The sequence below is a fragment of the Heptranchias perlo genome, chromosome 15 (genome assembly GCF_035084215.1).
Source record: "Heptranchias perlo isolate sHepPer1 chromosome 15, sHepPer1.hap1, whole genome shotgun sequence".
NCBI classification, from domain to species: domain Eukaryota; kingdom Metazoa; phylum Chordata; class Chondrichthyes; order Hexanchiformes; family Hexanchidae; genus Heptranchias; species Heptranchias perlo.
Window position 1 is genome coordinate 6,318,196 of NC_090339.1, and position 25,385 is coordinate 6,343,580.

The window sequence follows — 25,385 nt, forward strand, 5'->3', positions numbered from 1 at the left end:
ATTGCTGATAAACATTTAATTACACACAGTGGGGACAATTTTCACCCTCACCACTTGGGCATTAATCTGTGGGAGAGAATCGGCCGCCATTTGTAGAACGCGCCTGATTTTCATTCCATTTTTAACACCCACTATCGTTTCGGAAATAGACAACCAAATAGATGCATTTAGCACTGAATTGTGGATAGTTTTGCCCTGTGAACTCATGACAGTTAGAAAACTCACTATTGTCCCCACTTCCCTATCAACAAGGGATTTTATTAGATTATGTGTATAATATTTTTATTATTTGAAATTCAGTGCAAATAAGAAATTCATAAATCTGTTATAATTACTATAATTAACTTCCCGGGGTAAAAAAAAAGATTTTAATTGAGTATTTGGATCAGTTGATTACTAATTCAAGATTTTACGTTTCACAGTGAATGGGTTGCACAGAAATAACTACTGCTCATAAAGGAGATATATGAGCCCGTTTATTAACTATTGCCTTCAAATGATAGTGTATCATGAAGGAACCATATTAAGATTCTTTGCCCATCACTTGTTTTGTAGATGCAGCCAAGTCCTGAACAACATCACCTCCAAGTTCTGCTCCAAGTCACACGCCACCCTGACTTGGATATATATCAGCATTTCTTCATCGTCGTTAAGTTAATATTGTGGGATCCCCTTCCGCTGTGGGAGCACCTTCACCAGTAGGACTGCAGTGGTTCAAGAAGAAGGCCCTCCACTACCTTCTCAGGGCAACCAGGCATGGACAATAAATCAAAAGCAAAGGACAGGTTGAGAAAGTGGTTAAAAAAGCATATGGGATCCTGGGCTTTATTAATAGTGACATAGGGCTCGATTTTAAACATAAATTGCAGGGACGGGGGGGGGGGGGGGGCTGTGAAAATTGCAGAAATGCGGAGCAGATTCGGAAGACGGCTCCAACCCGCCGATTTCCAAGTTCCCACAGACGCACCTGTGTGTGCGCGTGGACGTCCCGAATCCGGAAGTCTCGCTGGTGGGAATTAAAGCCGGTGGGATGGTAGTTAAAGAACCAAATGTACCTCATTGAGGTACTTTAGGCATTTTACTTGTGACATATTAGGTAGTTAGAATGATTTTTAACTTACCTGGGTGGCTTTCCCACAGCTTCTGATTCACGCCTGGAAATAATGTCAATAGCAAACCATTGCACAAATTTAAAACACAAAATAAACCTAACTTTCCACCCCGCTCCAATGTCTGATGTCTCCCTCTCTGATGTCCCTCTCAGCCTCCGATGCCTCCCTCTCCAATCTCCCCCTCTTCCCCCCCCCCCCGATATCCCCCCGATCTTCCCCCCTCTCCCCCCCGATCTTCCACTCTCCCCCTCCGATCTTCCCCTCTCTCCCCCCCGATCTTCCACTCTCCCCCCGATCTTCCCCTCTCCCCCTCCCCCGATCTTCCCCTCTCTCCACCCCGATCTTCCCCTCTCCCCCCCGATCTTCCACTCTCCCCCCCGATCTTCCACTCTCCCCCCTGATCTTCCACTCTCCCCCCCCCGATCTTCCACTCTGCCCCTCCCCGATCTTCCACTCTCCCCCCCCCCCGATCTTCCACTCTCCCCCCCCGATCTTCCCCTCCCCCGATCTTCCACTCTCCCCTCCCCGATCTTCCACTCTACCCACCCCGATCTTCCCCTCTCTCCCCCCCCCCGATCTTCCCCTCTCTCCGCCCCCCCGATCTTCCCCTCCCTCTCCCCCCCCAATCTTCCACTCTACCCCCGATCTTCCCCTCTCTCCCCCCCCCTGGGCACCGCACTTTAGGAAGGATGTGAAGGCCTTAGAGAGGGTGCAGAAAAGATTTACTCGAATGGTTCCAGGGATGAGGGACTTCAGTTACATGGATAGACTGGAGAAGCTGGGATTGTTCTCCTTAGAGCAGAGAAGATTAAGAGGAGATTTGTTGAAGTGTTCAAAATCATGACGGGTTTAGATAAAATAAATAAAGAGAAACTGTTCCCATTGGCAGAAGGGTCGAGAACCAGAGGACACAGATTTAAGGTGATTGGTAAAAGAACCAAATGTGACATGAGAAAAAACTTTTTTACGCAGCGAGTGGTTATGATCTGGAATGCACTGCCTGAAAGGGAGGTGGAGGCAGATTCAAGCATGACTTTCAAAAAGGAATTGGATAAATACTTGAAGGGAAAAAAATTGCAGGGCTACAGGGGAAAGAGCAGGGGAATGGGACTAACTGATTTGCTTTTACAAAGAGTTGGTATGGGCTTGATGGCTGAATGGCCCAGATCAAGAGAACAAATAAAAAAACATTTTTTTTTTAACCAAGTCACACATTTTCTACAGAGGACGTTGAAAGAAAGATTTCCCATTTAATTGCTGCTGAAAATCTGTACCCTCAGCCTGTGATTCACTGGCCATTTAATGACTGGACAGAAACTCATTGGCTGGAGATGCTCAATCTCCACAATGATGGTTTGTGCAGAGTTCTGAAATGGAAAATCTCTCCTTTTTAAATATTAATTTTTCACTGTTACCATGTGTGGAGGAAGTTAAATTAACGATCATACAGATTTGCAGGTTAGAACCACAGTAGTTTAATTCAATGTCAAAAATTGGTTCTGTTGGCCTACTTTTCTGGCCAGCAGGGAGCTCAGTGAATTCTAACAGGAATTGGAATAAAGTATTTTTTTCCACTAACGTAGATGTGTGTTCTGATACTTAGCTAGGAGACACATTGCATTTGGATATTTATTCTTCACTGAAAATTGTTTTTGATTGTATGCAGAGAATGATTTTACAGTAAAGTTTCTCCCTGTGAACACAAGTGAAGTGTGGATCACAGATCTGATGGAGCAGGTCAGTGTGAGCTAATGGTATTAGTAGACTAGACCATGAAGGCATGTCTGGTAATATCGCCAACAGCCCTTTCTACGATACACTTGTTTGTTGCAGTCTACGTGCCATGTGTTAGTACGTGAACTGTTGTGATGCTGCTCAGAAAGCTTGAGGTTTGGAAAGGGCTGGTCTTAATGCTGTTGCCTCATTTATGGATAAATCCTAAATTAGAACACTGAGATCTGTCACCATCAGCAACTTGAGATATATGCACATTAATAAGAGCATTGATTTAAACACTGCATGTGTTCCCTGAGGCTCCATGGTAAATTGCAGAGAATTACATAAAATCTACAGCACAGAAACAGGCCATTCAGCCCAACTAGTCTATGTCGGTGTTTATACTCCAGACGTGCCTCCTCCCCCGTTCTAATTACCTCTTCCCACCCTGCCCCCCATATCCTTCTATTCTCTTCTCCCTTGTGTATGCAGCGAGCTTCCCCTTAAATGCAGCAATGCAATCTTTAAAAAAATTCATTCTGGGTATCTGGGCAATATTTATTGGCCATCCTTATACAACTAAGTTGCTTGCTGGGCCACTTCAGAAATTACATTACGGGATCTTAACATGTGGACAATGAATGTGTCCATTTGAAATTCCTTTCGTTTTAGCAGAGGTTCTAACCCATTCCTTTTAAATGGGCTCAAACTTCCGCTAAGTCGTGAGAACAATTTCAGATCCGTTTGATTTCTAATTTCTCGTGGCAATGTTTCAGGACCATTTTTTAAAATTTCCATTTTTTTCTCCTTTTTTTTAATATTCATTCTGAGAATGTGGGTATCGCTGGCAAGGCTGGCGTTTATTGCCCATCCTTGGTTGTCCTGACAAGTTAGTGGTGGGCCTTCTTCTTGAACCATGTGTAGCAATTCGATACCACTGAATGGCTTGCTCGGCCATTTCAGAGGGCAGTTAAGAGTCAACCACATTGCTGTGGGACTGAAGTCACATATAGGCCAGACCGGGTAAGGACGGCAAGTTTCCTTCCCTAAAGGACATTAATGAACCAGTTGGATTTATATAACAAACCGACAGCTTCATGGTCACTTTTACTGAGACCAGCTTTTTATTTCCAGCTTCTGTAAAATGAATTAAAAATTTTCAAACTGCCATGGTGGGATTGGAACTTACATTTTCTGGATTATTAGTTTAGGCCTCTGGATTACTAGTCCAGTAACATAATCTGCTTCAACCACTCCATGTGGCAGCGAGATCCACATTCTCACCACTCTCTGTGTAAAGAAATTCCTCCTGAATTCTTTCTTTGATCTGCTAGTGACTACCTTATATTTATGGCCCCTTGTTCTGGACTCACCCACAAGTGGAAACAGCTTCTTCACATCCTTCCTATCAAACACCTTCATAATTTTAAAGACCTCTATTGGATCTCCTCTTAATCTTTTCCAGTAAAAAGAGCCCCAGCCTGCTCAATCTTTCCTGATAGTTGCATCCTCTCAATTCTGGTAACATCCTTGTAAATCTTTTCTGCACTTTCTCCAGTGCTTCAATATCCTTTTTGTAGTATGGAGACCAGAATTGCGCAGATAACCTGCTGGACTCTCTTTGGAACTGCTTATTTGTTAATTTTAATAAACTGTTCTGCAGTTTACAGCCTAAACCATAATCTGATGGAATGTTTATTCTACTGTTTTCAAAAGTTCAGAGCTCGTCTTATATATATTATGCTAAATATAGAGTCAAGAGGTCTACTTGACCCTGGACTCAGGATCAGATATAATCTGGTTCGTGGGGAGTGAGTACACGCTTACAGGAGTAAGTTTTGTCACTAAGCACATGAGAAATATCTCAGTAAAAACACAGAAATGTAGCAAACACACTGTGTTAAGTAGGTCATTACTGTGATCACTCCCTTCCGTAGCTGCCTTGGAATCAGGAACATATTCATCCTCCAACAAACCCCCTAAACAAGGAGGGCCTTTCAGATCCCATCAACAACATCCCTACTCTCCAGGAGACAAGTCTGTCCTCTCCCCAGCTACCTGCACATCTTCACTCCCAGATCAAACTGATCTCAGCCATTCTCAGTTTGTATCCTAAGCCACAGTCTGATCAAGTGTTTATTCTATGAATGAAAGAATGAACATTTACATAGCTCCTTTCATGACCTCGGGAAATCCCAATGCGCTTTACAGCCACTGAAGTACTTGTGAATTGTTGTAATGTTTACTGCTGTAACAAAGGAAATGCATCCAATTTGCACACAGCAAAATCCCACAAACAGCAATGAGATAATGACCAGAAAATCTCTTTTTCAGTGATGTTAGTCGAGGGATAAATATTGGCAATAAATATTGTCTCATCCGAAAGTTCTGCTCTGTGAGTGTTAGCCTGGATTATGGGCTCAAGCCTGTGGAGTGGGGATTGTACCCACAAACTTCTGACTCAGAAGTAAGAGCATTACCCACTGAGCCAAGTCAGGCATCTTGGTCCTGAAGTCCAGGAGACCAGGAGAGGGCTCATGTGTTATCCAGTAAACTGAATACAAGTGTTTCTATTGGTTCTCTGGGCCTTTACCAGATATTGGACGTAGAGAGGGTGATTTTCATCTAACGGCTGCCATTTTGGATCAGGTGGGCCTGTAAACAGTCAAGCAGTGCACCCACCTCTTTCTGGCGCAAGACTGCTTACATATGCAAATCGGGGTCCTACGCTGATTGTAATTTTCTGGTACAAGTGGGTGGAGTATATAGTGGCCAATCTCTGCCCATGTGTATCAGGCAATGAGCAGCCTAACCAACGGCCCTGATCTGGCAGTCACTCAGGAAAAGGCCAAGATTGTTTCTTCGGGGGGAGTTTTTTGTGGAATTCCCCCTTTTGGTTCAACGAAAACACTACAGCCCCCTGCTGGTCTGTGCTCGACCCCCTTTGGGATCAGCTCCCTCCCTGGGTTCACAGGGAGAAAGGGCTTAGGAACATTGGAACACAGGAACAGGAGTAAGCCATTCAGCCCCTCAAAACATAAGAAACATAAGAAATAGGAGCAAGAGTAGGCCATACAGCTCCTTGAGATTTCTCCACTATTCAATAAGATCATGGCTAATCTTCGACCTCAACTCCACTTTCCCACCCGATCTCCAAATCCCTTGATTCCCCTAGAGTCCAAAAATCTATTGATCTCAGCTTTGAATATATTCAACGACTCAGCATCCACAGCTTTCTGTGGTAAAGAATTCCAAAGATTCACAACCCTCTGAGTGAAGAAATTTTTCCTCATCTCAGTCTTAAATGGACCCAACACCATATCCTGAGACTATGCCTCTTAATTCTAGACACTCCAGCCAGGGGAAACAACCTCTCAGCATCTACCCTGTCAAGCCCCCTCAGAATCTTATATGTTTCAATGAGGTCACCTCTTATTCTTCTAAACTCCAGAGAACATAGGCCCATTCTACTCAATCTATCCTCATAGGACAACCCTCTCATCCCAGGAATCAATCTTGTGAACCTTTGTTGCACCGCCTCTAAGGCAAGTATATCCTTCCTTAGATAAGGAGACCAAAATTGTGCACAGTACTCCAGGTGTAGTCTCACCAAAGCCCTGTATAACTGTAGTAAGACTTTCTTACTCTTGTACTCCAACCCCCTTGCAATAAAGGCCGACATACCATTTGCCTTCCTAATTGCTTGCTGTACCTGTACATTAACTTTCTGTGTTTCTTGTACGAGGACACCCAAATCTTTCTGGACATCAACATTTAATAGTTTCTCACCATTTAAAAAATATTCTGTTTTTCTATTCTTCCTACCAAAGTGAATAACCTCACATTTCCCCACATTAGACTCCATCTGCCACCTTCTTACCCACTCACTTAACCTGTCTATATCCCTTTGCAGATTCTTTGTGTCCTCCTCAAAACTTACTTTCCCACCTAGCTTTCTATCATCAGCAAACTTGGATACATTACACTCGGTCCCTTCATCTAATTCATTAATATAGATTGTAAATAGCTGAGGCCTAAGCACCGATCCCTGTGGCACCCCACTAGTTACAGCCTGCCAACCTGAGAATGACCCGTTTATCCCTACTCTCTGATTTCTGTCCATTAACCAATCCTCTATCCATGCTAATATATTACCCCCAATCCCATGAGCCCTTATCTTGCATAATAACCTTTTATGTGGCACCATATCGAATGCCTTTTGGAAATCCAAATATACTACATCCACTGGTTCCCCTTTATCTACCTTGCTAGTTACATCTTCAAAAAACTCTAATAAATTTGTTAAATATGATTTCACTTTCATTGACTCTGCCTAATCATATTAAGATTTTCTAAGTGCCCTGTCACCACTTCCTTAATAATGAATTCCAGCATTTTCCCGATGACTGATGTCAGGCTAATGGGCCTGTGGTTCACTATTTTCTCTCTCCCTCCTTTCTTGTACAGCGGTTTTACATTTGCTGCCTTCCAATCCACTGGGACCATTCTAGAATCTAGGGAACTTTGGAGGATTAAAACCAACACATCCACTATCACTGCAGCCACCTCTTTTAGAACCCTAGGATGTAGGACATCAGGTCCAGGGGATTTGTCGGCTTTTAGTCCCATTAGTTTCTCTAATACTTTTTCTCTATTGATATTAATTACTTTAAGTTCCTCACTCTCATTATCCCCTTGGTTCCCCGTAATTTTTGGTATGCTTTTTGTGTCTTCTACTGTGAAGACAGATGCAAAATATTTGTTTAACATCTCTGCCATTTCCTAATTCCCCATTATAATTTCTCCTGTCTCAGCCTCGAAGGGACCAATGTTTACTTTTGCTAATCTCTTCCTTTTTACATACTTGCAGAAGCTCTTACAATCTGTTTTTATATTTCTTGCTAGTTTACTTTCATATTCTATTTTCTCCCTTTTTATCAATTTTTTGGTTATCCTTTGCTGGTTTCTAAAACTTTCCCAATCCTCAGGCTTATTACTATTCTTTGCAACATTCTAAGCCTCTTCTTTTAATCCAATACTATCCTTAACTTTTTTAGTTCGCCATGGATGGATCACTTTTCCTGTGGCGTTTTTATTTCTCAATGGAATGTATATTCGTTGAGAATTTTGAAATATTTCTTTAAATGTTTGCCATTGCTTACCTGCTGTCATACCTTTTAATCTAATTTCCCAATCTACCTTTGCCAACTTGCCTCTCATACCTATGTAATTGGCTTCATTTAAGTTTAAGAATCTAGTTTCAGACTAAGTATGTAATTCTCAAACTCAACGTGAAATTCTATCTTATTATGATCACTCTTCCCCAGAAGATCCTTTACCATAAGATTACTAATTAACCCTGTCTCGTTACACAATACAACATCTAAAATAGCCTGTTCCCTGGTTTGTTCCACAACGTATTGTTCTAGGAAACTGTCTCGAGCCTGTTCCGCCATTCAATTAGATCATGGTCTTTGGTGCTAAGTATGAGAGCTGTATCTGAGACCTGGCCTGGTTTCCGCTACTGCCGGAATTAAAATCTACTCCTTACAAACACGGGAGAAGCAAAGGGACCGTTGCACCCACCAGTCCCTTATCCTATCCATTAGGCAATGCCTCTCCTCCCTCTCCCCAATCGCCAGTAATGTTAACTCCTAGGGCAGGTTAAAAAAAAGAGTAAAATTTATGCCCTTTTCAGGAAAATTTGTGGGAGCAGTGAAACAAGCTTAAAGAGACCGTGATTATTCATGATACATTACTGACCCACCCCCTCAACCCAGATATCTTAATTTCCTTATGAACATAGCGTTGTACAGGACTGAGAAATTTCCATCCAGTGGACCAGTCCCAATGGTCACGGATTCCTTGTCCCACTTCATCCTCTGATACCCCTCAACAGTCCCATCTGTCAAAAAATTATTACCCTCTCAAAGCTTACAGCATCTCCCTCTCCCCCTGCCTCCCTAGGAGGGGGCAGTGGTTCTGAATTTTCACTACCCTCCATGTGAAGAAGGTTTACCTTAACTGTGGTATTCACCGTTTCTCACTTAAATTTGAATCCATGCCCCCTTGTCCTGGAACTTGTGTTAATAGACAACAGCTCTCTGGAATCCAGTTTACGTAACCCCTTGAAGATCTTAATTACCTCAAAAAGATCATCTCCATGCTCCTTTTTGTTCTAGTGTAAATATCCCTGCCTGGTCCTCACCACCATCAGTATCTTGTACAGTTCTGGGCACTGTGTCACAGGGGACATCTTAGCCTTGGCAGGAGTAGAGAGAAGAGCAACGAAGTCATGTTTTGTACAACGTAACTGTGACTTCCTGACACGTGTGCTCTATCCCTGGAGCTTTGTGTCTTAAGATTCTTTTCAACACTATTCTCAGAAGAGAAGAAGCAATAATCAGACAATACAACCGAACCTTTGCCAACTCAGATCTGCCTATTGATGAAGATTTCCACAAACACCCGAGATGCTGCCTTAAGTCCAGGGACCCCTTCTGGCTAAACTCCCAAAACATCAGACCTTCATCTGAAGACAAGTGGCAGAGGATACGGGAGAGAAGTGGGGTCAAGAATCCAGGACCTGATCATGGACACAACCACCTGGCTTCATATGGGTCACAGCGAACCGCATCATAAGGGCGTTGCAACCACCCGCTACATAAATGGAAGATGAAGGAGAGCCAGACATGTGACTATGGAGAGGCTCACCAAACCATGGAGCATCTTGTGAACCATTGCTTACTAAGATTCTTCCCTGGTTGAATAGCTTGTTTTCACTCCATATCACCAGAGATCATGGCATGGTTGACCAACTTGGAAGTCAACATTTAATGGTGATTTTCTAATATAGTGGCTGTAATTTAAGTTTAAAGGGATTACAATACAACAACTTGCATTTATATGGCGCCTTCAATGTAGTAAAATGTCCCAAGGTGCTTCACAGGAGTGTTATCAAACAAAATTTGACACAGAGCTATATAAGGAGATATTGGGCAGATGACCGAAAGCTTGGTCAAAGAGGTAGGTTTTAAGGAGCGACTTAAAGGAGGAGAGAGGCAGAGAGGTTAGGGAGGGAATTTCAGAGCTTAGGGCCGAGGCAGCTGAATGATAGAGCGATGAAAATCGGGGATGCACAAGAGGTCAGAATTGCAGGAGAGCAGAGATCGCGGAGGGTTGTTGGGCTAGACGGTTACCAGAGAATATTGTGCTAGCATTGGAATATTCTTGAAGTGTACTGATGTGTTTTTGCAGATCTGGTCATATTTCACTAAACCCAGGGAAAATGGGGGATTGGTAATTGAAGGTTTTATGACTGAACAAAAAATGTAGTAAAACTCTTGGCAGAGGCGAAACTGATTAAATTGCATTGTTAATGGAAACATATAGAATGAAAAATGATAAATAATGGGATGCAATCAATTTTACAGGATGAAAAGCAAAACATAAAATATTTGAATGTGGGGGGCTTGATCAAGAAATTTGCAGATGATGCAAAAATTGGCCGTGTGGTTGATAGTGAGGAGGAAAGCTGTAGACTGCAGGAAGATATCAATGGACTGGTCAGCTGGGCAGAAAAGTGGCAAATGGAATTCAATCCAGAGAAGTATGAGGTAATGCATTTGGGGAGGGCAAACAAGGCAAGGAAGTACACAATAAATGGGAGGATACTGAGAGGTGCAGAGGATCAAAGGGACCTTGGAGTGCATGTCCACAGATACCTGAAGGTAGCAGGATAGGTAGATAAGGTGGTTAAAAAGGCATATGGGATACTTTCCTTTATTAGTTGAGGCATAGAATATAAGGAGCAGGGAGGTTATGCGAGAACTGTATAAAACATTGGTTAGGCCACAGCTGTACAGTTGTACACTGCATACAGTTCTGGTCACCACATTACAGGAAAGATGTGATTGCACTAGAGAGGGTACAGAGGAGATTTACGAGGATGTTGCCGGGACTGGAGAATTTTAGCTATGAGGAAAAATTGGATAGGCTGGGGTTGTTTTCGTTGAAACAAAGGAGGTTGAGGGTTGATTTAATTGAGGTATATAAAATTATGACAGAACTAGATAGAGTGAATAGGGAGGACCTATTTCCCTTAGCAGAGGGGTCAGTGACCAGGGGGTATAGATTTGAAGTAATTGGTAGAAGGATTAGAGGGGAGTTGAGGAGAAACTTTTTCACTCAGAGGGTAGTGGGGGTCTGGAACTCACTCCTTGAGAGGGTGGTAGAGGCAGAAACCCTCAACTCATTTAAAAAGTACTTGGGTGTGCTCTTGAAGTGCCGTAACCTACAGGGCTACAGACTAAGTGCTGGAAAGTGGGATTAAGCTGGATAGCTCTTTCTCGGCCAGCACAGACACAATGGGCCAAATGGCCTCCTTCTGTGCCGTAACTTTCTATGATGCTATGATTCCATGATACTCCCATGTTGCTAGTTCAGTGTAGTCAATGTCATATATCTTATAATCAAAGTTAACTACTTGAACCAGCAGTAATGTCCAAATTGATTAAATCAATTTATAAGCAAATTAGGATTTTAATAAGTATTTTGGACCCAATTTTCAAAACTTTTACACTAACAATGCTTGATCATCACTGAAAACATTGGGAGGCCTGAGCTTGTGAACAATCTTAGCTGGTGTTGTTACCGAGGCTTGAAAAATTTGGGTAGTTTTTGTTAGAATGGAAGAGATCAGCCATGATCTGATTGAACAGAACGGGCTTGAAGGGCTGAAAGGCCTACTCCAGTTCCTATGTTTCCAGGTTGCAGGGTGATTTGATTGAGGTGTTTACAATTATGAAGGGATGGGACAGAATGGACAGGAACAGATTGTCCCCAGTGATTGAGGGGTCTAGAACAATGGGACTTTAATAAGATTAAATGTAACAGATTTCGGACAGAGAGCAGGAGATGGTTTTTTACACTGAAGGTTGTGAGATCCTGGCATGCACTACTAGTGAATGAAGCAGACACCAGAATAGTTTAGATAGGTGGTTGCAGGAAAGGGGGATAAAGGGATATGGGAACAGGGCAGGCAAATGGGATGAGGACTACTGCTCATGTGCAGGATAAACAGTAACTGGTTGGGTCAGATGGCCTGAGTCCATGTTGTAATTTCTGTGTAATTCTATTGTACTGTCATCATTCGATGAATCTTCATGCATCGTTTCCATGGCTCTAATCACTACCAGTTTTCCTTAGAGTGAATGGGCTGGATTTTCTTTTTCCCATCCCGCTACAGGGTCTAGGCGAGCCTTCCGCCCACTGGTTAGGCTCTGTAATTCTATGAGACTTTCTTCAGATGACATGCTGACATAGATGGTAACTGAGGTAAAGCCAATGGGATGGAGGGGAAATAAGCATCAGCTCTGCCTCACATCATTCTGTTTGGCTACAAAGCAGCAATTGGTAGATTATTGGTGGATGTCATTGGTCAGTTATCATTTGGCGAATGGTGTGCAACATTGGACAAAACATAGGGTTGAAATGAAGAGTAAAAAACACATAGAAATACAGTAAAACCAACCAGACGCCATGTCTTATTGCTGGCTGTGCAATGTTTATTTGTAGGACTTGTTTGGTGCCAGTCCTTCATGATTTAATGTATGTACTCATCGGGTCCTCCCGTACCACAAGTTACATTAGTTGGGGACAAGTCAATATATCTGCTTCCCCAAAAGGCCTCAAAAGCCACAGCAACGTAACTAGAAGGTTCTTCGGAAGCCTCCAGATCACAGCATCATGCTCTACATGGTATTGCATGAAAGAAGTCAGGCCAGGGTGATCAGGTGTCAAGGTTGTCTGTTTGGCCGCACCTGTCAAGATGATACAAAACATTTCTGTGGGCCTTGGCAACCCACCTGGGAATGTTTGTGCTAACCTACCTTCTCACGGTCTGGGTCAGCAGAGAGGAAGACGCCAAGTCTGCCATCTGCTGCAAGGACACCAGTGGCCATTGGGCATCATTAAAGAGGTGAAGTTTTGTCTAGTGTCATAAAACTCCTGACATACCTGCAATTCTATGTCCATCAGCTGATCAATTTTCTTTTTATTTATTTTTGGGATGTGGGCATTGCTGGCAAGGCCAGCATTTATTGCCCATCCCTAATTGCTCTTGAGAAGGTGGTGGTGAGCCGCCTTCTTGAATCACTGTAGTCCGTGTGGTGATGGTTCTCCCACAGTGCTGTTAGGTAGGGAGTTCCAGGATTTTGACCCAGCGATGATGAAGGAACGGTGATATATGCCCAATTTAGGTGCTTTAATTGGAAAGGACTGGATTTGTGCAGTGGCTGTGATTTAAAGACCTACCTCATTATTCTGGAATTTCAAACTTCAATGCAACAAGATTAAACAATGTTCATTATTATACTTGGCCTTTGATCGAGAGAACATATAGTAATTTGAAAATGAACCTCAGTTGTCTGGACTATTCTGGAGACTATACAGCTTTCAGGAGAGCTGCCAGATCCTTATAGCATGTCATGTTCCACATGTATGTTTTATAAGATTACAGTGGATGTCTGCAGTCTAATCCAAGTCAGGCATCGATAAAAGACGGGAATCTACAGGCTGACGTATTAAGAAAGTTCCTGATGTAACAGTGAAGTGCTAATGCGTTGCTACAGCCACAGGGTTGCACAACTCTGGTTGGATGTATTCCTGGAGGTTTCATCACACACCTCCAATTGCCCTGCCCAGTCAAACAGCCTTTTGTTTCCCATCTCCAATATTTTTATAACTGATAAATGAAAGGGTTAAAAGAAAATGAAAAACACACCAGGAATGCACCTTCCCATCCTTTAGACTTCTGATGCATTTGCCCACATAACAGCAGTCAATGCACTTCAAAGTAACTCATTGCATGTGAAGTTGCTGAGAGATGCAATTTGTTATAAGACTGTTGATATCTATGTTTCTTTATGTGATTTCCAACTCTTGCAGCTCAAGCCTCACGGAACCTATCAGTCAACTAGTAATTCTGATTTTCAACTTGGGATAACTTTGTCCAAGATCCCATTGATTTTCAACACAAGGAACTGATTTGTTTCCCAGTGAAAATCTGGACACATTAACTGCACACAAAATGTACTTGTTGACAGTAATCAGCACAGTCTACAGCAGTGGTCTTTTTAACTGTCTGCGATGCATTTAGTCTAGACAATATTGTAAATCAAGTGCATGATAGTCTTCCTGTTCAGATATATCACTCACTTTCATTTATGCTCCATTCATGTAAATTAAAACCAAAGTTATTGAATCATTATCTTCTACAGAGATGAAATCGGCCCAGAAATTGCTGGAGTGGGGCATCTCGCGGCGAGTGTCGTGATCGCAATATATTTGCGCCCCAAATTGCTGAAAGTGCGAGTTGATAATGGGACGGCGAGGTCAACAGGGCATCTGGGACCTCCTGAATGTCAGGTCCAATGGCCTATCTCCTTAACCAATGAAACAAAACGTTAGGGAAAGAAACAAAGCGAATGATGGAGAAAGAAATAGGGTGAATTGGAGCAAAATTAGAGATAGAAAGAGAAATAAAGAGAGGGAAAGAAAGACTGGATTAAGAGAGAAAAAAAAGACAGAAAGTAACAGTAAGAAAAAAAATATATAATTTAAAATTATAAAAACCTCTAGGAATAATTTACTACCCGCGGGAGTGAGACTCCACAATTTCAATTGTTCCCTTTCCGGGCCGCCAAGGTTGAGTTTCATGTGGCTGCGGCAAGATTAATTTGCATTAATGGTGTAAACCCAGCAATTTTATGACGCACTGAACTTCAACGGGGAGGCTCATGGTGAGGTTGCAATTTTTTCAGTCTTGTCGAGGCTAACGGCAAAATCGTCCAGCAATTAGTGTAGAATCTCTTCCTTGCTACAAATTGATGGAATTTTTTAGGAACCAATAACGGCGAGTACTGTGAACTCGTCATTATTTTCCCAGCAACTTCTGGGTCGATATCACGATGATCCTTTCTGTTAATCAGAGCTTTCTTTTTAGCAACTTTTTTTTTAAAAACAGTAATTTAAATATAATTCTAGGAAGCGAGCAAGTAAATGTAATTTAAAACTCAGCAAGGTTCCTCTTCAAGCCATAAGCTTGTATGGAATAAAATGCCACCAAGCACAGCAATTTTTTAAAAATAAAGCCTGCAATTGGTTTTCAGTTAGAGTGTATTCCCATCCATTGTGTTCATGACCAACTGATTCATTATACAGTGTGACAGATGTGTCATTGCGATCCAGATCACGAATGAGATTGTCAAATTGCTCTCAGCACAACACTGAATCTCAGTGTTACGAGAGAGTTATAATATTTTAACGACCAACTTGTTTTAATTAAGTGAAAAGCGTCTTAGCTGCGTCACTCCTTCTCTCTCTTGCGCTCTCTCCACGTTGAATGATAAGTTTCACTTAAAATTTAATATTTTAAAAATTGTTGCAGCACCTTTAATCTCACACAGGATCAGAAGGGAGCAAGTGATTTTCCAGCTGCCATTCCTCAGCTGGGTTTGTTCATTTTTATTCAGCTGGATTTTGAGCAATTCACTAGATTTTGTCAGTGTTGCCTGAAGCAAGCGCAAGCAAGATAAGAATCATACAGACAACCACGTACCAGGTTAAAGCATAACATTTTGAGTCTGCAATTTAACATCAGCTAATAGGAAATCAATATATTACTCAGCATTGACTGAAGTGGTCTATTACAGTGGAACAGGAGTAGGCCATTCAGCCCCTCGAGCATGTTCTGCCATTCAGTTATATCATGGCTGATCTGTATCTTTACTCAATTATCCGTCTTGGTTCTGTAACCCTTAATACCCTTACCCAGCAAAAATCTATCAACCTCAGGTTTGAAATTTTCAATTGACCCCCAGTCTCAACAGCTTTTTGGGGGGAGAGAGTTCCAGATTTTCACTACCCTTTGTGTGAAGAAGTGTTTCCTGATATCACCTCTGATAGGCCTGGCTCTAATTTTAAGGTTATGTTCCTTTGTTCTGGACGTTCCCACCAGAGGAAATAGTTTCTCTCTGTCTACTCTATGAAATCCTTTAATCATCTTATTCACCTCAATTAGATCACTGCTTAATCTTCCATACTCAAGGGAATACAAGCCTAGTCTATGCAATCTGTCCTCATAATTTAACCCTTTTAGCCCCGGTATAATTCCGGTGAATCTGTGCTGCACCCCCTCCTAGACCAATGTATCCTTCCTGAGGTGCAGTGTCCAAAACTGAACGCAGTACTCCAGATGTGGTCTAACCAGAGCTCTATTCGGCTTTAACATAACTTCCACCCCCTTGTATTCCAGCCCCTTTGAGATAAAGGCCAACATACCATTCGTCTTTTTAATTATTTTTTGTACCTCTCCACTAGCTTTTGGTGATTTCTGTACTTGGACCCCTAAATCTCTCTGCTCCTCCACAGTTCCCAGCTTCTCACCATTTAGAAAATACTCTGATCTATCTTTCTTAGGTCCAAAGTGGATGACCTCACACTTTCCCACATTGAACTCTATCGGCCACAGTTTTGCCCACTCACTTAATCTATCAATGTCCCTTTGCAACTTTCTGCTCTCATCTACACTATTTACTGTGCCACCTAACTTAGTGTTGTCAGCAGACTTGGATATATGTGATAGTGTGATAACACTGTTAAAGAAAGAACTTGCATTGATATAGCACCTTTTATGACCTCATGACGTCCCAATGCACATCACAGCCAATGAAGTTCTTTTGAAGTGTAGTCACTGTTGTAATGTAGTGAAACGCAGCAGCCAATTTGTGTACAGCAAGATCCCACAAATGGCAATTGGAACTCCTCCGCTGCTCTTATGAAATAGTGCAGTCTTTTATGTCCGCCTGAGAGGGCAGACAGAGCCCTCGATTTAAAGTCTCATCCGAAAGACGCCACCTCTGACAATGCAGCGCTGGAGAGTCAGCCTTGATTATGTGCTCGAATCTCTGGTGTGGGGTTGGATTTCATGAGCTTCTGATTCGGAGGCGGGAGTGCTACCACTGAACCAAGTTTGACCAGGGTTAGTGTTCATATCTGATGCACGCTGGCTGCAAGTTCTTTTTTACTTGTATCTCACCAGATATCACCCTGCGATTTAGTCTTTTGCATATAAAAAAAATTAGCATACATAGAGCTGGATATAAACACGTCGACAGCATTACAATTAGGCAACTGAGGTTTTTGTTTTGTATGTAAATGAGTTTTGTGATATTCTTTGCATATAAATGTGTTTCAGTGTGTCTTGAAGTGATAACTGACCTATAGTATCATAAAGTTGCCGTTCACACTTGGAATATCAAAAGACCTCCACTATAATTAAATAAGTGCGATATAGCGTTTGAGAATTTGCACTCAGTCAATGCACACTATCAGAGTCTGCCAGCAGTTCTGCCTCTATTGTACTTCGTGCTAATTAAACCTGCCCTCTTGTTTATTCATCGGCTTCCAAAAATAGATTAAATTTGTGGAGAGAACAGTATCAAATGTCGGGCTGGTATGTGTTGATTATCAAATCCAAGCTCATTATCCTGCAAAATATTTTGATGTAAAAAAATTAGAAGCTAATAAATGATTCATTTAGATTTAAATTAAGGATTGTAAAACAGCGCTGCTATTTATTAACTTAACTAGTCAATCTGCTGTGTTGTTGTTCATGGTGAGTGAGAGAACATGCTGTTTTGTAATGATAGGGGTGTTGATGGGCGTGGAGTATAACACCAGGGCCATGAATTGCAGTGGTAGAATGAATCAAAGTTCATTTTTGTTAAAATGTATTCTGTGATCTGTTTCTTACTGGTGCTTTGCAGAATGAATCCCACAACAGTATGCATAATTTTGTGAAAACTGCAAATAAGTGGCCTTTATATCATATATGTATATTCCTTTATGCATGTAGTTAATTTTTATCTCTTACTATTTTTAAGGCTGACAATACACAGCAAGATGGTTTGCAAGATGCGCCAGTCGGATGTAGGTATCTGGTATTTAGCAGTGTTGGGAAGGGGGAATGGGGTTTCGCTATGCTTAGGGGATGGTCCTGGGCTTTGGGAGACATGGCGTTGGGGGTGAGAGGAAGTCCTGGGTGCCAGTAGCACTGGAGGACGTCCTGTTCATTACGAGCCATGGATCGGAAGGTCCTGGGCATCAGTAGCACTGGGGGATGGTCCTGGGCTTTGTGAGCCGTTGAGGGGGTGGGATCCTGGGTGTTAATAGCACCGGGAGATGGTCCTGGGCTTTGGGATCCATGTAGGGGTATCCTGGGTGTTAGTAGCACCGGGGGGGATGGTCCTGGGCTTTGGGAGCCATGGGGGGTCCTGTGCTTTGGGAGCCACAGGGGTTTGGGTGATCCTGGGCTATGGGAGAACTGGAGTAGGGCAGCTGGCCAAGCTTTATTTGAATATTGGCTCTCTGCTATTTCTTCAAATCATTTTGAAAAATAACTGATCAGAAATCGCACAAGCCTAGCAAAAGTATGGTAATAATGCATACTGTTATTGTGACGTACGTAATTTTAAAAATGTTTTTATTTTGTTTACACCCTAATTTTGGACATTAGAAATGTCAAACTTCTTATTTTAACAGAACTGCTTAAGGTACTTAAAGGGTGAGATCGTCTTCTGCATTTAAAATGGAGTCTGACCATGGTTCATTGTGAGGCTCCATGTGGATCTGTGCTCATCCCTGCCTACTGAAGTTGTCTGTTTTTTCGAACATGGATAGGGACACAGAGCCAATCCAGTAGAAACATAGCAGTGGTACAGCTGACTTGCTGAGCCTAGTTGATATGAAAGAAATTCCCACCACCATCGCAGACGGTACATTCAATCAAACTGCACGGCCAGTTGGACACAGTGCGCCCAAGTCGTGGAATTTCGGGAGTCCCATAAATCAGGTGCATTGACATCAGCAACGGATTCTCCAGTTCACACTCGTATTGAGCAAGACTCTGAACTGAGAGTCGTCTCATTGATTGAGTCTATAGATCAAGCTCCCGGGCAGTGAACACTTCAGTGGAAAAGAAGAATTTGTAACAACTCCTATAACCATTTAGAATACATTACAATATATAACAGCCGTGGCTCAGTTGGTAGCACTCTTGTCTCTGTGTTAGAAGGTTGTGAGTTTAAGTCCCACTCTAGTGACTTGAACACAAAATCCAGGCTGACACTCCAAAGCAGTACTGAAGGAGTGCTACACTGTTGGAGGTGCTATCTTTTGGTTTGGATGTTAATCTGAGGTCCCATCTGCCCTCTCAGGTGGACATAAAAGATCCCATGGCATTAATGAAAGAAGAGCAGCAAAGTTCTCCCGGTGTCCTGGCCAATATTTATCCCTTAACCGACACCACAAAACAGGTGATCTGGTCATTATCACATTGCTGTTTGTGGGATCTTGCTGTGGGCAAATTGGCTGCTGCATTTCCTACATTACAACAGTGACTACACTTCATAAATACTTCATTGATTGTAAAGTGCTTTGGGACGTCCTGAGGTTGCAAAAGGAGCTAAATAAATGCAAGTTCTTTCTTTCATTTAAAAAAATAAACAAAGCCAAATTTCAAAGAACAAAGCTTTATTTATCAAATACAGCATGCGGCATTTGCTAAATAAGCATTACCTTGAATACAACCACTTCCATTGTTTTATTAATCTCAGTGCCTCAGAAAAAGATGAAGAGTTCATTCTTTACTTTGATCTGGTACTCCACAGTGTCAGTTTGGCTCACTTGATAGCACGCCTGCCTCTAAGTTCAAAATGTCGAGAGTTTGAGCCCCACCTCAACACTTGAGTGTATAATCTCGGCTGACACTTCAGTGTGGTTCTGAATGAGTGCTGCACTGTTTCAGATGCAGATAAGACATTAAGCTGAAGCCCGGTCCACCTGCTTTAGAGGGATGTAAAAGATCCTATGGTGCTATTTGAAGATCTCCTGGCCAATAGTCATCCCAGATCACCAGGAACTGATAAACAGGTCTTTCGTCTCATTTACCGTTTGTTGGATCTTGCTGTGTCCAGATTAGTTGCCGACATAACAACAGTATTGTGAAGTATTTTGGGATGGCTTGGCCGCATGGTAAGACGTTACGGAACTGCAACTGCAGCTCGTCAGTTTCATGCAGATGAGGTCCGAGGCTCGATTTTGGGCAGGCCTCTGGTCAATGGTTTGAGTGCACCAATTCCCCTCCCCCCCACCCCTTTGAGTTCTGCAATGCTGGGCCAGGTGGGCCAGGCGATTCTTTGTCAATGATAGAACTGACAATAATTTCAGGCTGAAAATGTAACACAGCTAAAACTCCTTAAAGAGTTAAGCAGGAGGACTTGGAACTGGCAGCAATAACTTGTTAAAGGTGACCTTGTACTCTATCTAAATTCCAGTGGCTGCCGGCAAACAGAAATGTCTGTTCTATCCATTTCTCTGAGATTTGTCTTATATTGAATAAGATAGGGATTTTCGTGTCTCTCTCTCTCTCCTCCCCCACCTCCCAGAGACAAGCCAGTTTGATTTCACTCTTCATTACTGTACCTGTCTGGACGTCAAACATTCTGGGCTCAAAAGGAATCTGAAGTGTTGCTGTCACCTGTCAAAAGGTTGTGTGTGTTGGAATATAAACCATAAGGTACGGCTTTGGGAAGTAATGAAAGTGGCTCTGTATTATTATAAAAGTATTTTCATATAGAGCTTTGTAAATGTGTAGACATATTTTTATTGTGGTTTCTGCTTTATATTAGGACCTGTAATTGTTTAGCTTGGCTGTGTCTTATTTGAAAGAAATGGTACACATTCCATATCATTACTAAATAGTTGAGAATTTCAAGCTTTCATTAAATAGTGTATCCATAGGAACAGGAGTCGGCCATTCAGCCCCTCGAGCCTGTTACATAGGAACATGAGTCGGCCATTCAGCCCCTCGAGCCTGTTACATAGGAACATGAGTCGGCCATTCAGCCCCTCGAGCCTGTTACATAGGAACATGAGTCGGCCATTCAGCCCCTCGAGCCTGTTACATAGGAACATGAGTCGGCCATTCAGCCTCTCGAGCCTGTTACATAGGAACATGAGTCGGCCATTCAGCCTCTCGAGCCTGTTACATAGGAACATGAGTCGGCCATTCAGCCCCTCGAGCCTGTTACATAGGAACAGGAGTCGGCCATTCAGCCCCTTGAGCCTCTTCCGTCATCCAATTAGATCATGGCTGATCTGTACCTCAACTCCATTTACTCACCTTTGATTGACATCCCTTGATACCCTTACCCCTCACCTAACACAACAACTCTACTAGCTGCAGCAAACTGCCTTCCCCTCCCTCCCAGGTTGGTGAATACAGTCCTCCTCACAACAAGTATATGAGACATCGGCCAATCATAACGAGTGATGTTCGGCCTCCACTAGGCCTGGAGAAATGCCAAGCAGTCTGGGGTCCATTCTCGTAGGCTCACTCGGCACACACAGCACACCCCACCCTCTGGCACATCAACCCACCCACTGACCATGAAGGGCAATGATGGTAACTCACATAACCACTGCTAAGCAGAGCTTTTCTCCATCCACTGGCCTAACTAGAAGGCCCAACACCTTTTCAGTGTAATTAGGGATGGACAATAAATGCCGGCCTTGCCAGTGACTCCCTCATCCTAAGAATCCCCAGAAATCAAGACCAAACAAGCTGCCTCAATCCTTGACTGGTACTGCTTCCAAGACAAGCACAGGCGCACCAAGAAACCCGGATGCATCAAATCATTTCTTCCACAAGCACCATGCAATCAAAGTATAGAAGTTTCCTGAAATATGTATATGAATGTACTTTTTTTTAAAAGAATAATGAAAACAATGGGCCTGATTTTAACTCCGGGCGGGTTCTGGGCGGGTGGGTAGTGAGTATGAGCTGCTGCAGAAATGAGGCCCGGGCTATTTTAGCTGCTGGGCCTCATTTAAATCCCACCCGTTCTGGGCGGGAAGTGGAGGAAATTTGCGCGGCCCAGAGGTTGCCCAAGTAGGTGGTAGAATCGGCTGCCGGGGCTGTCCCCCGGGTGGGGGGGGGGGGGGGGGTCTCATGTTCAGGAAGGTGGGGGTGGGGTGTAAGTCTACGACGGGGGAGGCCTATGCTTTCCTTGTGGGGCCTGCAGAAGCACTCCCGGAGAATAACATACCTGTTTGGCCCTGTTCTGGTCCCGAGTACTCTTCCCCGCCATCTTCACCTGGCGGGGACACCATTGCGGCTTTCATCAGGTGACATCATCAGGACCCAATGTGCCTATGTAAAGAAGGACCTAGAGTCATAGAGTCATACAGCACGGATAGAGGCCCTTCGGCCCATCGTGTCCGCGCCGGCCATCAACCCTGTCTACTCTAATCCCATATTCCAGCATTTGGTCCGTAGCCTTGTTTGCTATGGCATTTCAAGTGCTTTGGGCGGGTGTCCTTGCTGCCTGCTCGGTTGAGCAGGTTACAACGGGGTATGGTCACCTCCCGCTAGCTCCAGGGCGGGTAAATAACCTGTACTATTTTAATTGCCCACCCACCTAGCGGAATCTCCCCCCCAACGTATTTCTAACCAACCCTCAAGGGAGAGCTACTTGTACCAAATAAATATAAGCTGGATGTCTTACTTTGTTGGGGTTTTTTTGTATTTTGAACCAGACAGGTATTTGTTAAGTGCAGGATGAGAACCATTTGTGAGATATGCAGATTGTAAAATCGAGTGGGAAGTTGGATAAATTCCCACTTGAAGTTTGACAGCTACTGTTCACTTGGCAAACCATTTCTTGTTCCAACAATATAAATTTTACGCTTTGTGCACTTGAAGCATGAAAGTCTTCGGAGATTCATGAAGGGGCATTTGGCTACAGTTCTCCTGCTTCTCAGGTTGGCAATCAATTATTAGATGAAGTTAAATCTTTGGAATAACAGAATGCATGTCAATTTTGACTTTTAGATGTGCGGGTAAGATGGATATTCACCAATTCAGTCTGACTACAGCGCTTGGGATGAAAAATGCTTTAACTAAACACTATTCTGTTTACCGATCACATGCAGGTTATATTCAGAACGCAAGCAGCATCTCTCTGAATTTGCACACCTCAATATAGCGCAGGATTTTTGAAAAACAATATATGATGTTATCATTTTCAAATATTCCTCAGGAGCACACTAACTGTAGGGATGGATCAACAATCAAGTCTGTTGTTGGGTTTAAATATCAAGGTTTGAAAAAAACATGCTCTTGGTTTTTTAATTCCTTTTTTCTCATTTAGAAGTTTTGTTGATTCAGAGAAAATCGCCATGATTTAAATACATTTCATTAATTATATTTTATTGTATTGAATAACAGAATATGTTGAAACTATATCTAGATTATATCTACGATATTTTAAAAATCTTGCATCTAGCATTCACTTCTTGTTTCTCACACTTGGTTACACTTTTGCGTCACACTTTGTTGATTGGCTTCAAGTGAAATAACAACAAATCAGAACTGAAGAGGAAAGGAATGTACGAATCAAAAGCAAGGAAAGCTGCCAATGAAAACTAGTAATGAGACCAACCAATCCTGAATGGCCAGTCAGGAGATCCTACCAATTAATGACAAGGAGACGGTGAACCAATCAAATCACCCAAGACCAACATTGGCCATTTTTTTCCTTCAGTAACTGACATTTTCATTGCTCAAAATAAGATTTTAAACAAAATAAAAACATCAACAAGATATGTTCGATAACATCATGATTAAATTTACCCATGGTCTTTAATACTTTTGTTAAAAAAATTTTACTTCAAGGCCTCAAGCCCGTCTGAAAAGCTTCAGTCTCGATTGGATATTCCCCCCCAGACCTGTTCCAGGAAGATCCTAACCACAGTCGGGCAATCTGAGCATGAGCAGTTTGCAGAACTTCCCAAGCTGCTTTTTTGAGTTGAAGTAGGAAGGTAGATTTTTCTCACAGAGTGAGGATCTGCGAGTTTCTACACCTGCTCACCAAGAGATTTGGAAACAAGTTGGGGGTGGAATTGTCAGGCCTTTATTTCAACCGAGTTTCATGTGGAAAATATCGAGACGTGCTACTCTTCTACTGTGACCTGCTCAATTTTACAGTAGGGAGGCAGCTGTGACCAGCAACATTCATGCTTTCTTTTGGTGGCATTTAGACACAAAAAGAAAAGATTGTAGTTTAGAAATTCTAGGCACAGGGTGGGGGGCAGAATTGTGGCATAGTTGTTGCAGGTGGTGGGGGCGGGGGGTTGGGGAAGGGGTGGAATTTGGGGCAGGACCTGGATCACACTGGGTTTCTGCCCATGGGAGTGATTTTTCTATTGATACCACTCCATTTGCAGCTAATAACGGGGCAGCAGCGGAGCCAAAACCGTGTGGGAAAAGGACTCACCGAATAACACTGGTTGATCGCCTGTTCTAATTTTCGAGGCTGACCGCGATTTAGACGGCCCAATGAATAAATACAAATTGGGGACAGATGATGTTGTTACGACCCCTCCCCGCAGCCCCCACCCAAAGGCATTTTTGTCTCTAGCCGCATTGACGGCACTTGTTCCTGACCCCGCCCACAAACCAAGACCAGTACAAGTCATGAGGAGGCCATTCCCAGCAATACTCAAAGGACACCTCAGCCTCTCCAGTGTAGAAAGCTAGTCTTCCTTTGCCACTTTAGATGTTCTCAGGGTGTTTGTAGTTGCTGTAGAATGTGCTGATCTCTGGCAAAGCAACGTGAGGAAGGAACAAACCGAGCTGCAACTGCAAGGAATAGGGGGAGGCAAGCTCACAGGAATCCTTACCCTCCCAACAGAGCGTATAGGCCTAGAGCAGCAAGGGGATGAAATTTGTCTGGGTCAGTAGTGCGAAACAGCATCCCATTTTACATTCTGCACGACTTTCTTTTCTGTTGCCTGCAGTGTAAAGCGTGTGGCCCATTCGCTATCACCAGCCCCCAACCCCAGGGTGAATTTCACCCTCCATACCTATAGCTTTCTGCACTTTGTAGGGAGGCTGTGACAGAGCTGTTCACCTCCTGCGACAAGACCTGAAATCTAGGGCACTGCAATGCCTGTTGCAGTCAAGGTCACTGCAGCTCTGAACTTCTTTGCCTCCAGCTCCTTCCAGGCAGCCACAGGGGGTGTCAGTAACATCAGTCAATCCTTCAGTTCATGCTTGTATTAAACAAATGACTAATGCCGTGATTACTAACGCAAACACTTTCATCACTTTCCCCATGGACAGCTGGTAGCAGCAGGAGGGGAGCTGGGTTTGCACAAATTTCAGGCTTCCCCCAAGTCCGGGGTTTCACTGACCCTCATATGACCCCGATGCCTTCATGAATTGCAAGGACTTCCACTCCATTAATGTCCATGGTTTAAATACCCACTCATGATCAATATTATAACTTCAAAGTAACAGTATCAGTTATTAGGATTATATGAACACCTAATGTGTTTACTATCTGATGCAGAGAGCTCGAAATATACTCAAAAGGCCTACATGAGGAGCGCCTATTGGCTAATTAATGCAGCCCCGGTTTCTGCAGCAACTGC